General features: G+C 52.1%; 1 long non-coding RNA gene and 1 pseudogene across 2 annotated transcripts; one reads left to right on the top strand and one right to left on the bottom strand.

The window, feature by feature from the left end:
• The first annotated feature begins 2,003 nt into the window (after positions 1–2,003).
• On the top strand, positions 2,004–4,335 carry LOC141372715 (importin subunit alpha-1 pseudogene; annotated as a pseudogene).
• An 8,656-nt stretch (positions 4,336–12,991) lies between these two features.
• On the bottom strand, positions 12,992–15,076 carry LOC112823521 (uncharacterized). 2 transcript variants are annotated; one of them, XR_012378194.1, is made up of 3 exons: positions 15,024–15,076; positions 14,215–14,353; positions 12,992–14,043 (listed from the first exon to the last, which is right to left on the bottom strand). It is a non-coding gene; the product is annotated as an uncharacterized lncRNA (long non-coding RNA). The 2 variants fall into 2 exon arrangements; XR_003208073.2 differs by having other exon boundaries at positions 14,778–15,035.
• Between the last annotated feature and the right edge of the window lie 90 nt (positions 15,077–15,166).

Below are 15,166 nucleotides of genomic sequence, written 5' to 3'. Positions count from 1 at the left end.
CCCCGGTGTGGGCGCTCTGGTGCTGCCGGAGGTTGGTCCGCTGGCTGAAGCCCTTGCAGCACATGGAGTACCAGTAGGGCCTCTCCCGGTGTGTGTCCGCTGGTGGCGGGTCAGCTGGGAGCTCTGGCCCAAGGCCTTTCCACAGGCATCACACGCGAAGAACCGCTTCCTCAAGTCTGTGCGGCAGTGCTGAGCCGGCCCGGAGCTCTGCCTGAAGGCTCGGCCGCACTCCTCAGACCGAAAACGCTTCTGCGCCTTGTGGGGCTCAGGGGGGGATGGTCCTGAAGCCCAAGCCGCACGCGCTCTGGCTCTCCGTGGTGTGGCTGCCCTAGCCCCACAGCCTCTACCCAATGCACCACGCCCTTGGCCCCTTCCTCCCGCTGTTCCTTCCCTGCAGGTCATGGCTACCAGGGCCTCGCTGCTCTCCCAACATAGGAACTAGCCCATGGCAGCACTCTGACCTTGGCCTGGGCTCCGGGTCTTCACAACCTGGGCCCTCAGGACCTTCCCTGCATCTGCTGGTGCTTCTTCACCCTCACACCACTAGTTCTCAATACCTAAAACAGAACATCTAAGAGCGAGATAGAAAGTGCACATGGTTCCCTGCTGGGGGAAAGGGCTTAGCCATCACCTGTAAGATCTGATACATCGAGCAAGTTCTCAACCTGGAGAAACTCTGAGAAGGAAGGAATGAAGCCAGGGAAGAACGTGCCTCTCAAGCACAGGAAGCTCAGCCTGGTGGGGGTCCCACTGTGGGGAGGCCTGCCATGATTGTCTGGAGAGATGGGGAGGCTTCTGTGGGTTCCTTCTGCTTCCCTGCACCCCTCTCCCTGCCCAAGGGAGAAGGGTCCTTGGGGAGATAGAATGGGGGCATGGAGGTCAGCCAGGGAGAAGCACACTCTGGACTCTGCCACTTGCTAGCTGTGTCTCTGACCAGCCTCTGGTACTGGGGGAGCTGAGCTGCTTTGAGGGAAGACTGTCAGGAGGCAGGGGTTGGGGAGAAGTTGGCTGAGGGCAGAGACACTCACATCCCAGAGATACTGCAGGTATGGGCCTTGTCCGCCTGACCTCACCCACCTAGAACACAGCACCTGCACCCCACCTCCAGGAAGCACACAACTCATTCTTCCCTCTACCTACACCCCTGAGGTCAGAGCCAAACTCAAAGCTTTGGAGCCAAGTTTGCTCCAAAATAGAGTCCACCCCAACAGCTGATGGGGAACATCATCAAAAAGATGTGATCACCAATTGACCTGTGAGCTGCACCTGGGCACTCAGAAGGCTCTTCACCTGCTCCCCGGTCCTTGGAATGTGGGTTCCACTTGCCTTTCCTGCTCCCAGAGGCTGCTCCAAGGACATAGCTTTGAGATGATGTGGTGTTGAGAACACCTGCACGGTATATGTGACTGAGTCCAGTTAGGACCTCTTTTTATAGATTTTTATTTTTATTTATTTATCATCTATCTATCTATCATCTATCTAACTATTTATTTATTTTTGAGGGTGTGGAGCTGAGATCATGACCCTGAGATCATGACCTGAGCTGAAACCAAGAGTTGTATGCTTAACTGACTGAGTCACGCCGGTGCCCCTAGTTAGGGCCTCTTTGTAAACTTTTAGGATTGGGTGGGTGGGTGCAGGGACCCATTCATGTTGCTGCAACCCAAGACAAGTTTTGTATGTAAGTTCCCTTTGCTTATTAAAACTGCCCCTAGGGCGCCTGGGTGGCTCAGTTGGTTAAGCGACTGCCTTCGGCTCAGGTCATGATCCTGGAGTCCTGGGATCGAGTCCCGCATCGGGCTCCCTGCTCAGCGAGGGGCCTGCTTCTCCCTCCAACCCTCCCCGCTCTCATGTACTCTCTCTCTCTCTCTCATTCTCACTCTCTCAAAATAAATAAATAAATCTTAAAAAAAAAAAAAAACTGCCCCTACAATCACCGTCTTTGGGGTGATCCGTGGTGGACGTTTTAAGAGGGCAGCTGTCCTGCAGCCTGCACGCCCCGGACCACCTCCTGTGGAAGCCTGAGCCGGCTGTGTAGCTTTCTCCCTTTGTCTCATAACCATGTCCACCAACGAGAATGCTAATTCACCAGCTGCCCGCCTTAACAGATTCAAGAACAAGGGGAAAGACAGCACAGAAATGAGGCGGCGCCGAATAGAAGTTGATGTGGAGCTGAGGAATGCTAAGAAGGTTGACCAGATGCTGAAAAGGAGAAACGTAGGTTCGTTTCCCGATGATGCTATCTCTCCACTACAGGAAAACCGCAACAATCAGGGCACTGTAAATTGGTCTGTTGATGACATTGACAAAGGCATAAATAGCAACAATTTGGAAAGCCAGCTCCAGGCTACTCAAGCTGCTAGGAAACTGCTTTCTAGGGAAAAACAACCCCCCATAGACAACATAATCCGGGCTGGTTTGATTCCAAAATTTGTGTCCTTCTTGGGCAGAACTGACTGTAGTCCCATTCAGTTTGAATATGCTTGGGCTCTCACTAACATTGCTTCTGGGACATCAGAATAGACCAAGGCTGTGGTAGATTGAGGTGCTATCCCAGCATTCATTTCTCTGTTGGCATCTTCCCATGCCCACATCAGTGAACAAGCTGTATGGGCTCTAGGAAACATTGCAGGTCATGGTTCAGTTTTTCGAGACTTGGTTATCAAGTATGGTGCAGTTGGCCCACTATTGGCTCTCCTTGCAGTTCCTGATATGTCATCTTTAGCATGTGGTTACTTATGTAACCTTACTTGGACACTTTCAAACCTCTGTCACAACAAGAACCCTGCACCCCCATTAGATGCTGTTGAGCAGATTCTTCCTACCTTAGTTCGTCTCCTGCATCATGATGATCCAGAAGTATTGGCAGATACCTCCTGGGCCATTTCCTACCTTACTGATAGTCCAAATGAACGGATTGAAATGGTTGTGAAAACAGGAATTATGCCCCAGCTTGTGAAGCTTCTAGGAGCTACTGAATCACCCATTGTGACTCCTGCACTAAGAGCCATAGGAAATATTGTCACTGGGACAGATGAACAGACTCAGGTTGTAATAGATGCAGGAGCACTTGCTGTTTTTCCCAGCCTCCTAACGAACCCCAAAACTAATATTCAGAAGGAAGCTACGTGGACAATGTCAAACATCACGGCCGGTCCCCAGGACCAAACACAGCAAGTTGTGAATCGTGGATCAGTCCCGTTCCTCGCTGGTGTTCTCTCTAAGGCAGACTTTAAGACACAAAAGGAAGCTGTCTGGGCCGTGACCAACTATACACATGGTAGGACAGTTGAACAGATTGTATACCTCGTTCATTGTGGCGTAAGAGAACCACTGATGAACCTCTTAACTGCAAAAGACACCAAAATTATTTTGGTTATTCTGGATGCCATTGCAAACATCTTCCAGACTGCTGAGAAACTAGGTGAAACTGGAAACTTAGTATAATGATTGAAGAATGTGAAGGTTTGGACAAAATTGAAGCTCTACAAAACCATGAAAATGAGTCTGTGTACAAAGCTTCATTAAACTTGATTGGGCAGTATTTCTCTGTAGAGGAAGAGGAAGATCAGAATGTTGTGCCAGAAACGACCTCTGAAGGCTGTACGTTCCAAGTTCAGGAAGGCACTCCCGGGACCTTTAACTTTCAGATCGTGCAGCTGAGGCAGGAAGTTGTCTGTTGTGTACTCTGTTTGGTGGAAGTCTGTCTCACTGTTTCTCTACCAGGAACTATTTTTAAATGTGTTTTGTTATTGTAGCACTTTTTACAACGAAACTCTACTTGACCAGCTCCAAACTGTACAACCTGTATGAAGCTCCTCCTCTCAGTGGGTTTCTTATTTCTATGTAGAATCTCCTCTCTTGCAGTGTCCTGTAAATAAAGATTAAATTCCACTCTTTTCTTTAAAAAAAAAAAAACTGCCCCTACCCATCTGGAGTGGCCTTGCCTGTTTCTTTGGTCTCTCCCTGTCCTCTGCACACAGGGTTGGTTTCAGATGACACTGGAGAAGTGCCTGAGAGGGTTGGGAACCGACAACAGCAAGAGGGCCTCCAAGCGCTGTGCCCCCATCTGCCTGACTGGATATGTTCCAGGGAGACGGCTCATGCAGCAGCCCCTAGGGTGTTGCACTAGGGTGACACTAGGTTCTCTATTGCAAGGTTGGGTTATGTATTCACAGACCTTGTGAATGGGACAAGCTGATGAAGAGGCTCAGCTTTGGTGAAGGCAAATGAACCGGAAGGTAGGTGGGAAGCCTTGGACTTGCATCTAGTTCGGGTGGACAGCTCCTGCACTCTCCACTGCTCTCATCTCCTCCCCTCCTCCAGGACTTGTGACTTCTTGCTCTGACCTCCACTGACAATAGCAGACCTTCGTCAGGTTTCTCTTCCCCAGTCAAAGCTACGCTGGCCATGATATGTCTTGAGGTCTGAGCTACTGGCTGAGGGTCTCTGCCCACACTCCGGCAAGTGAGCCCCTTATTCCATTTTCCAAGACACATTGGAAAACTACTCATTACTGGGCATGCTCGAATCCAAAGTCCCCTCCCAAACCCTAAGACTGCAAGGAAGCAGCAGGCGAGCCATCTTCATCCTCAAGTTCCAGGTCCACAGGCAACCCCCTCCCCGACCCTGCCCAGTCCTCCTGCACTGAGCCCTTCTGCAGCCTCAGCAGACCCACTGGCCTCTCACCACGCCATCCCCCGTCACAGGTCAGGTGCCACACCAGCCCCCACCTCCCTCCCCCAACAGTGAACTGACACCTCCCTTTCCTTGCTCACATCACAGCTCCCAGCCAGCAAGGCTGCTGCGTTTGGTCAGTAAGTGTTCATGGAGCAGCTGCTACCAGGACCGGGACAGACGGGATCTCTGCTCGCACCGCTTACAAACTGCTGATGGAACCGAGCATTTCCCTGCTTGAAATCTTGGAAGGATCTACTGCTCAGGAGATACAGTTCACATGCCGTGTACTGCTCACAAGACCCTGTGTCCTGGTCCCTGCCTCTGCCAGCGCTGCCCCAGCTGCCCTGCCTGGATGACATGGTCCCCCTACCCATGTTTTGCTGCCAACAAGGCCACCCTTTTTTCAGGATCCCTGATGCCAGCTTGAGAAGACCCTCCAAGGCCACATGAGTAGATCCCCTCACTAGGCCAACCGTGGGTCCCTAGGCCAAAAACCACACTGTTGATTGGAAACCAGAGGCAAAGCTGCTCTCTGGTGTGGGGTGGCACTGCTGTGCGGCCAGCACTGAGTGCTCAATGCCCAGCCAGACACTTTGTGCCTGGAGCTTACGTGCTGGCCTTCCTACACGGCACAGTGGTAAACACTCCGAGCCTGGCACAGAATGTGTGCCCAGTGGACATCACCATTGTTGAGTAATCTCGGACTCCAAGGGCCACTCTGTCACTCCTCTGGATTACTGCTCAGCAGTCTATGAAGCAGGGGGCACTGCTGCTCCCAGCTCTCTGTCCACCCCACCTCGCCCCATCCTCACAGCTGTGGCCTGGAAGGGACTGTGGTCAGCGTGCTTGTTCTCATCTACCTCTGCAAGGGTCTCTCAGGAGTACTCTCTCCCCTGTTTCTGGCCAAGCAAGGGTCCATGGTGCCTCCCCTGGCTTCAGCAGGGAGTTCAACCGGGGTTTGGAGGCTGGGAGTCCTGCTTGACGGACACAGTGCATTGGCCTGAGGTAAAGCTGGTCTGGGCACGTCCAGGGTAGCTTCCTATCCTGTGAGTGTCCTGCATGGGCAGGGTCAGGACTGGGGCAGACCTGGGTGCTCCATGCTCTCATACCCAGCTAACCAAGTGGGGCTGCCTGCAGGACACTCACAGGATAGGAAGGGGCTGCCAAGATCTCAGCTGCAGGGACTTGAGAACTCGTCCAACCCTACCCCACCACCTTTAGCCTTAGGACTTCTGGAAGACTGGGTTGCCTGCGGTCCTCACCCAGTGAGGCCACATTCCCATAGTTCTCCAGCATCATGTCCCAGAAGAGCTGCCTCTGATGGGGGCCCAGACACTGTCTCTTCTGGCTGGTGAAGTACACGGCCACCTCCTCAAAGGTCATGGGGTCCTGAAACGTTGGGAGCTCTCTGTGGGCCTCACAAGGCTGGGACAAAGCTTCTGACAAAGGGAGCCGGAAAGACCCAGAGAGCCGATGCACCCACCGGGCTGGGGCAGGGCCCTGATCTCAGATGAGGTGTTTCCCCCAGGCCTGGAGAATGATTTCCTCACGTCTGGGGCACGGGCCTGCTTGGTAACCCCCCGCAGGGAGAAGACCACAGGCCCCTGGAGGTGGTTGGGGGTTGACCAAAGCTGGTTTACAAGGGGCTCTCTTACCCTGCCCTGCTATCCAGCAGAGTGCTCACGATGTCCTGCATCCACTCCCCAGTGCTCATGGAGGTGGTCCCACTGCAGGCAAGCTGTCCTGCCCTGGGGTCAGCCTCACTCTGTAGTTCCCCCACACCCCTTCCTTTCCCACTAGCTCTGCCTCTCCACAGCCATAGCTAGCCCTTGGGTTTGAGGCCTTCTCTCTTCTGCCTCGATACCAGCTCTTGGTGGGTCTCATGTGCCGGCCACAGAAGCTCTTGAGGCCAGCCCCCAGCGCACAGTGAGGTTCTGTGGGGTCAGGCAGGGCAGACAGAGTCTGGCCCGAATCCAGAGGAACCTCAGGCTCTCTTCCTATACACACCTGACTCTTCCCTCCCTCCAGCTCGTCTTCCTGCTCCATCCTGACCCCCATCCGATGCTCCTGGTCTGGCCTGGGCATACTCCGACCACACCACAGTCCTCTGAGGTGGAGAGTGTGTGCAAGGTGCTCTGCTCCCCCCAAACATCCGGCTTCATCCCAAGATGAGCTTGTTCAGGAGGAACAGCCCCACTTTCAGAAAAGAAACAGGGGGACGCCTGGGTGGCTCAGTCAGTTGAGCGTCCGACTCTTGGTTTTGGCTCAGGTCATGGTCTCAGGGTAGTGAGATCAAGCCCCGCATCAGGCTCCACACTCAGCAAAGAGTCTGCTTGAGATTCTTTCTCCCTTCTTCTCCCTTTCTCTCTGTCCACCCCCCCACTTGCATGAGCATTCTTTGTCTCTCTGAAACAAATAAATAAAAAAAGAAAAGAAGAGAAACAGGGCCATGAGCCCAGCTCCGTAAAGCCTGTGGGTTGTGTCCCCACCCAGGCCCTGTGTATCTCCTCATCCAGCAGGGATGCTATAGCCCCCCAGGTCACATCCTTCCTCCCTTCATCCAGACCACATCGCAGCTGCCACCTGTAGATCCTGAATCCAGGCTTGCTCCTGTGGGCCTTGCCGGGTGTGGGGAAACACACCCACACGTTGGGTGCTCTGTAGCCCTGACTCTCGGCTGTTGAGGAAACAACTACAGCCCAGGAGGTGCTGACCCCTCATCCCACACCCATCTCTGGCCCAACACAACTGGGGCTGGCACGTCAGGGGCTAGGTGCCTACCTCTAGGGGCATCTGTATCTGTGTGGGCATCACACTCCACTTCCACAGTACGAGTGTCCAACCCCCTGCAAAAGACAGTGAGGGACTAGGACCCTGTGTCACCTGCTGGAGCCTCCCTTGGGGGTAGCTGCTCTGCCTCTGCCCTGGAAACTTTGTCTACTGGCCCTGCTGGGAAGCAACACATGCTTCCAGGACACAACTAAACCCAGCTCAGTCATTTCAACTGCTGAAGCCTCTGGAGCTCTGTCACATCTAGAACCCAAAGCCGCCTTCCTGGGTGACATCTTGCCCTGTGTGTGCCGGTCACCTTCCAGCAGCTCCAGAAACCCCCACAGCTCTAGGTCAACCTGTAATCACAGGACCAGAGTCTGAGTGTCAGACGCTCCCAAGGAGCCGCGTGCGGAGGGGGAGGGGAACTCTCCTTTCAGATGCTGGCCTAGATTGTCTCTTGAGTAGCTAGCACCTGCCATTGTAGGAACCTGTATCGAATGGACGGGTCAGAAGTCCCCTTGGCAAGGCCACCTAAGCCCTTGCTGGACAGCTCTGAAGGCTGAGATGGACTTTGCACACAACGTCCCACCTTCTGCTCTGTAACTTTCTGGTGGCGCCAACTCTGCGCCCGGGGCTGGGGGCTGTTTTTTCTGTTTTGTTTTCCTGTCTCAGGCAGGCGCTGGTGAGCCTCAAGCCTCCTCTCCACAGTCAACGCACTTTTTCTTTCTTTCTTTTTTTTTTTTTTAAGATTTTATTTATTTGACAGCTAGAAAGGGAACACAAGCAGGGGGAGAAGGAGAGGGAGAAGCAGGTTCCCCACTGAGCAGGGAGCCCGATGCAGGGCTCGATCCCAGGACCCTGGGATCATGACCTGAGCCAAAGGCAGATGCTTAACGACTGAGCCACCCAGGCACCCCTCAATGCACTTTTTCTAAATGTTTGTAGCTTGTACTTACAAAGCACTGAACTGGGAGAAACCAAATGAGTGGAGGCTTTCGCCACCAAAGCGAGGCTGTGCAGATATGTACAAGGACACAGGCACCATGCTGGTGAACAAAGCAGGCTGCCCAGTGTTAAGGCTCAGCAACAGCAGAAACAAACGCTCTTATTTCAGCAAAAGAACTGGCGGGAGAAAAATTTCTAAGAGGCTCTAATTTGGGGTTTTACACACGGAACTTCTCAGAACGCTCACTCCTTCTACTCAGTACCCAGGTTCCTTGTCGCCAGAAAGATACTTTCTAAGTACAGGGGTTCACAGACGTGACCTAGGCTCACATAGTGGGTCTGTCACTTTTGCAGACTTCGGGTGCAAAACTTTGGAGGTAGTTTCTCTTCTCCTTTCTCTTATAAAACCAGAGAACACATCCCCTTACGATGGTATGACATGTGAGTTTCCAGGCAGCTCTCCCAGGTAGCAAACCACAAATTACATGGGCACATTTAATAACACAACGACCAAAACTGATGAGCTGTCTGGAATCAGGCATGAAGTAGGCAGTTGATAGTTTCTACATATAATTTGTCTCTTCTTGAATTTTTTTTTTTTTAAGTAGGCTCCATGCCCAGTGCGGCCCAACCTGGAGCTCGATCTGATGACCCTGAGATCAAGACCTGAGCTGAAATTAGGAGTCAGATGCTCAACCAGCTGAGTCACCGAGGGGCCCCTTGAACGGTTTCCATGTCTGTAATCAAAGTCAAGCTACCAGCCCAGCCCCTCGCACCTGCACCTTTGTCTGCGCCACCCCCCTCCCCCGGCTGGCAGGTGCGAGTGACCAGCTCCCTCTGGGCTGTGGGGAGCTGCCTTTCCAGCAGGCAAAGACCCCTTCCCAGTACGGCCCCCTTTCAGGCCCTAGTGTCAGAATCCATCCAGGCCCCAGGTGGCTGTGGGTCTCAGGATTTGTATCTGAATGGGATTCCTGCCCCTGCAGGCAGCACTGTCCTATAGGGACTTCACAAAGGTTTGGGGGAATCTAAATCTCTGGCAACAGGAGAGCACTGCCCCCCAATGTCCAAAGCAGTCCCCCCACCCCTTTACATTGTGCCACAAGGTGAGAGCTGCTGCCACGGCGGCCCCTCTTCCCCATGTGATATCTCAACCTTGACCTTAGCAGAGCCCATCCTCCAGAGTGCTCTGAGCCCACTGGATGCCAAGGAGAACATCGTAAAGCACAGCTGGGGTTGGCCTGGCCCCTGGAAGGGTCTTCAAGGTCTTCATTTCTGTATAAAACACTCCACACTGGGTCTCCAAATCCTCTGGCTCCCATAGGATCCACTCCACCTATGGAGACTCAGGCCAAATAAGAAGTTTGCAAGCCACTGTGTGTGCCAGGCTCCTGCCCTGGAGAACTTCCCTGTCAGGCTGGGGAGGAATCCCTCCCATAACTCCTGTCCTACAGCCAGAGAGACCACGAGCCATAGACCACAAGGACAGAGTGCTAGGAGGGAGGAGACAAGGCTGGTGACACTTTTTGACCCCATCACCCTCAGCCAGGATGTGGGGAGTCTCACTTTGCAGGTGAGGAAGCATCAGAAGTGACCAGGTGATTTTGTTTCCATTATACCAGTGGTTCTCAAACTTCACTGCATATTAGGATCACCCAGGAAGACTTTAAAAGTCTCAACGTCCAGGCTGCACCCCATACGCTAATACAGAGCCCCTGTGGGTGGTGCCCAGGCAACCCCCAAGTGATTCAACGTGCAGCCAGTTTGGAGAGCATGCACTCACTGCCCACTGATGATACACCACAGTCTCACTGAGCCCTCCCACACTGGTCATCTCATGGATTGACTTGGGACAGGAACTACCCTCTCTATCCCAAGGCCTGGAGATAGGGACTGATCAGTGACACAGAGCTCGCACTGGTGGTGCTCCCAGCTCTGTATGTGCTGGGAGGGAGGCATCCAACCAGGATGTGCACAGGGAGACCCCAAAGTTTATGTAGGAATCTGGGATGGGGGGCACTGGGGGAGCAGCCCAAGCTGGGGGTAGGCAAAGCAGCATGAATGAGCTGCCTTAGGTACAAGACACACTCCCCCCGCTCACCCCGCTGAGGCTGCACCCCTCCCTCGCGCCATCACCTGTTCCCATGGGTCCCAAGGAGCATGGTCGACTAACAGACCCCTTGAATTGACATGAGGAACTTCCCACAGTGCCTCCTCCTGGTGGCTCGCTGTTCAGGATTTGGTCCTGACAATTGCCACGTGTCCCTAGGTCTTTCTAGCCCTGCCCTGGACTAGGTGTTAGTCCCTGCAGGAGCTTTCCTGGCCGAGGCCCTGGGTTACTTGCTTGCCTGTGTCCTTCCTCATTGGCAGGCCCTGTTCAGTCCTCAAGGCCCAGATTAGGCATCACATCTTCCCTGTAGCTTTCCAGAGGTAGATTTGATTGACAGAAACATGCCACCTCTGTGTCCCTACTGCACTTTATAAACTTCAGTGGGAGCACAACTGTTAGTCACTTGTTTGTAAAAACGAAATATTCAGGACCAAATCCCTGCTTCATCACTTCCTAGGCATTTGACCTTGAGCAAGTTACTTAGCTGCCACGGTTTCCTAACCTATAAAATGGGGATAGTACATGCCTCACAAGGTGTGGAGAGGATTAAATGACAGAATGAACACACTAACACAGTGCCAGGGTCTCTGGACAAGGTCGCCAGGTCCTGCCCATTTCCACTTATCTCTCAAACTCAGCCCCCCTATTGTCCTGCTCTAGCAGGTGCCAACGTATCTGATCCATTGCGGAGCTCAGCTCCCCTCGTCAACTCCTGGGCAGAGATGCTGGCTTGAACTTTACAGACCTCATCCTGACCTGTCTTGATGAAGTCAACATCCAGTGCCATCCTGTTTTCACAGGACAGAGCAAACGCAACTCATGGAGCTCATTAGCATCTGCATTGCAAGCCCAGCTAAAAGGCAATGAAGCCTCTCCAGGATCAGCCCCACTGCTTCCTTCTCAGCCACATCTTCTGTGGCACCTCACACTCCGTGGTTACACTGAACACATCTGCCTGTCAGCCCGCTGGTTCACAAGCCACCATACCTGCTCAGTGTATGCCTATGCCAACCCAGAGCCACACCTAGGTGATGCATCCTCCTGGCTGAGCCTGGCTCACCACCAGGACATCCCAGAAGTAGGGGAAGGGGACACTGGTAAGTGCAAGGGTCACTTCTGGCTGCAGAGGAGGCTGGCTCATGTCTCTGTGTTGGTTGTATGCCCAGGTAAGACTTAGGGAGAATGAAGGACAGCTGCAAGGCAGGAGTCCCCACAGCCAGAGAAAGTGGGCAGCACATGGCCAGAAAGGCCCGACTGAGTGAGGAGTATGGGAAAAGGTGTGAAGCCAAGAGCGTCACTAAGGACTTTGGCTCCAGATGGCGTGAATCAGGTGAGTGACAGTGAGGAGAGCAGAATGGACAGAGAGAGACCTTGATCCCAGGAGTGGCCAGGCCAGGCAGAAGGGGAGCTGGGAGGGTGGCCATGTTTGCAAAGGTGCCCAGTGGATGCTGCCGATGGCCTGGAGGCCAGCCTTCAGGGAGGGGCAGGGCAGAGGCACCAGGAGGAATGAGGAGTGTTGGTGATAGGGCTAGGAGTCAGTGCTCACCCCTAGGGCTCTTGCTCGGGAAACCAGGCGACAAAGTCCAGGCCATCTGGAGGCCTGGAGGGTGTGGAGAGGTGGGGTTGGTGTGAGTGCGAATGGGAGCATCCACCTGGCAGCTGGTTCCTGGGTGTGGAGCTCTGCAGAGTCCAGGCTGGAGGCAGCCTCAAAGGTGCCAATGTGGCTGAGGATGTTGATTATTTCACCACAGGAGCGTGAAAGGGGAGTAGGGAGAACCTTGGAGAAGGTGACACTTAAAAGGAGAATGGTGTCTGAGGGTCATAGAAAGGTTCTGTAGAGTCAGGAGGCAACCCTCACGATGGTGGGGTCCAGGTGCCCCCGTCTCCCACCTCTCCTTTTCTGCTTCAACTTGCTTTGTGATGGGTTTACAAGGACCAGCACTGAGGGCAAGCAAGGCAGAAGCAACGTGCCTGGAGCCACGTTGTCTCCGACACAGTGGCAAACACAGCTGGGCATGGCACTAGCCCAACAACTGGCCCCAGAGGGACGGAAGAAAGGGCCTCTTTAGCCTCTTGGATGTTTAGGGGACTATGTTTGGGGCCTCCATGGCCCGCCCTGGGTTCAGCACACATTTTCTGTACCACCTGTGTTGAACCAGTCTCATCAGCTGTGTGCTTCTGTTTCATCGACCTTCTTTGTCTGTTCTACAGCAGAAATGAATATTCTGGAATCACACACGTTTTCACTTTAAGTTAATCCTCAGCTCACTAGCATAATCATAAAGGGGATTTCTTCCTGATTTTGAAAAAAAATATTGGCAAATCCTTGAAGTATCTGCAAAATGTGGTTTTCCTCACCAAGTAAGCTAAGAATATACTTGAAGAGGTACCCTTTTTCCAAACACAAAGAAAGCCAATTTTCAGCCCTTTTTTCCAGAATTTTGTTACCATGGTAAAATATGCATAACATAATAATTTACCATCTTAACCATTTTTAAGTGCACAGTTTGGTGGCATTAAGTACATTCATATTGTGCAGCCATCACAACCATCCACCTTGAGAACTCTTTTCATCCTGCAAAACCAAAACTCTGTCCCCATTGAACAATAACTCCCTATCTCCCCTTCTCCCAGATCCTGACAACTACCGTTCTACTTTCTGTCCTTCCGTCCCTCTAATTTTGACTACTCTAGGTACCTCATCTAAGTGGAGTCAGTATCTGTCCTCTTGTGACTGGCTCATTTCAGAGTATAATGTCTTCCAGATTTCTCTCTATTGCAGCATGTGACAGATTCCTTTCTAAACGGTTGAGTAATCTTCTATGGATGGAACGCATTTTGCTGATCCATTCCACCATCAATGGACACTTGGGTTGCTCCCACCTCTTGGCTGTTATAAATAATACTGTTATGAACATGGGTGTATAAACATCTCTCCAAGATTCTGCTTTCAGTTCTTTTGTGTATATGTCCAGAAGTGGGATTGCTGGGCCACAGAGTAATTGTGTTTAATCTTCTGCTGAGCCTCCATGCTGTTTTCCACAGTGGCTGCAGGCATGCTCTCACCAGTGGGGCACAAGACCTCCCTTTCTCCATATCCTAGTCAATACTTGTTGCTTTCTGTTATTTGGATAGTAATCATCCTAATGAGTATGAGCCCTGACTTTCTTTAACTTGCAGTATTCAAATGGACACTAACAGAAAGCAGCTTTCCTCTTGGAAAAGAATCAGAAAGTATCAGTGACATCTGGTAAAGTGAATTTTGTAAAAGGCGTATCTCTGAGTCCCACTTCAGCCATATTTTTCCATATTTGGGTTCCATTCTAATTAAGCTTGAACTCCCGTTCTGAGTGAAATCCATATTTCTGGAAATCCTGTTTTTCAGGATTTTATGTTCCTTTAAAGAAAAATAAGTTTGCTGACTCAGAGGTTAGGTCAGTCTTTCAAACAAGTTTCAATTGAGCATGGGGTCCTTGTTGAGCACAGGAGAGAGATGCCCGATGGAAACATCACAGGCTCTGCCTTTGAGGGACTTGGGTCTGAGTAGGAGAAAAGGGTCACACAGAACAGGGAGGAGATGGAGCCTCAGGCAGAGCCCAGTAAAGATGGAGAGCTCAGGAGGGGTGGTGACAAGGCTTCTCTGTGCTGAGCACAAACCCTGTCACCCCAAGGCCTTGCCACCCACTTCCTCAGGCCCTCTTGGCACTTACTTTCAGCTCCTCAGTTTGCTCCCAGTATTTCCAGCTCCCAACCTCCTCAGGTAGCATTTCCACGGTAAGGGGATCAGGTAAATTCTGTTTCTGTGCATGGCCTATTGGTTCTTCCCACCAGCTTTTGAGCCAAGCAGGCCTAGATCCAAAAGTCATTCCCAGAGATAGCAAACAACCCTTTAGAGCAAGGCTTGGATACAAACCAACCAACCCAGAGCCCACACTCCCAAATATCTCCTTTATCAAACACACACCAAGCCAAAGTTCCCTCTGCCCTAATTCACCTGATCCATGTATCAGACAAGTAGAGACCACCCTTATAGGCTGGAGCTTGCTGAAGTTATTCAAACTATCTGATCCTAAGCTCAGGTAGCATACCTGCCCTGCATCACCCATTCCTTCCTGCAGAAACCCCAATAAAGGGTTTGGGCCACACTGTCCCTTCCCCTCTTCTGCCTTCTGACTGACCCTGGTGTTTCCCTGTGTAGCCTGCCTTCTAGGGACCTGAGTAGAAATGTCTTCCTTCATGACAATCATTTCCAAGTCTGCATGTCTTACCATACCTGATTAAAACAGACCCTAGGTACATTTTAGCATATCATGAGACTCCTGAGTGCCTAAGGATGGTGCTGGCCTGTGGAGAGTCTCTGTTCCAGTTTGTTGAAAGCATTATCGCTCTGGGCCACCTACTAGGATACAGAAGGTGTCTTCTTGTAAGTAATTAAGGTAGGTTTTTTTCCTAGGAACATTTATGGTGTGGAATCCCAATCCCAGGCTGGAAATAGCTGGCTCAGAGAAGGGACACTGACCATTCACAGTGTTCAGGCCTCTGGCTGTGAACAGTTGGTTTGTTTGCTCCTTGGGCCCAAGACTCGGTGAGGATTGTGACATATATAGAAGCAATCCCCGTCACTCCTGCCTCCAGGCAGACCCTCAGGGCCTCAGCACCCTG

Source organism: Callorhinus ursinus, unplaced genomic scaffold, assembly GCF_003265705.2.
Source record: "Callorhinus ursinus isolate GAN/ISIS: 27379988/994484 unplaced genomic scaffold, GSC_fseal_2.0 scaffold5, whole genome shotgun sequence".
NCBI lineage: Eukaryota > Metazoa > Chordata > Mammalia > Carnivora > Otariidae > Callorhinus > Callorhinus ursinus.
This window is presented reverse-complemented; position numbering and strand designations above follow the sequence as displayed.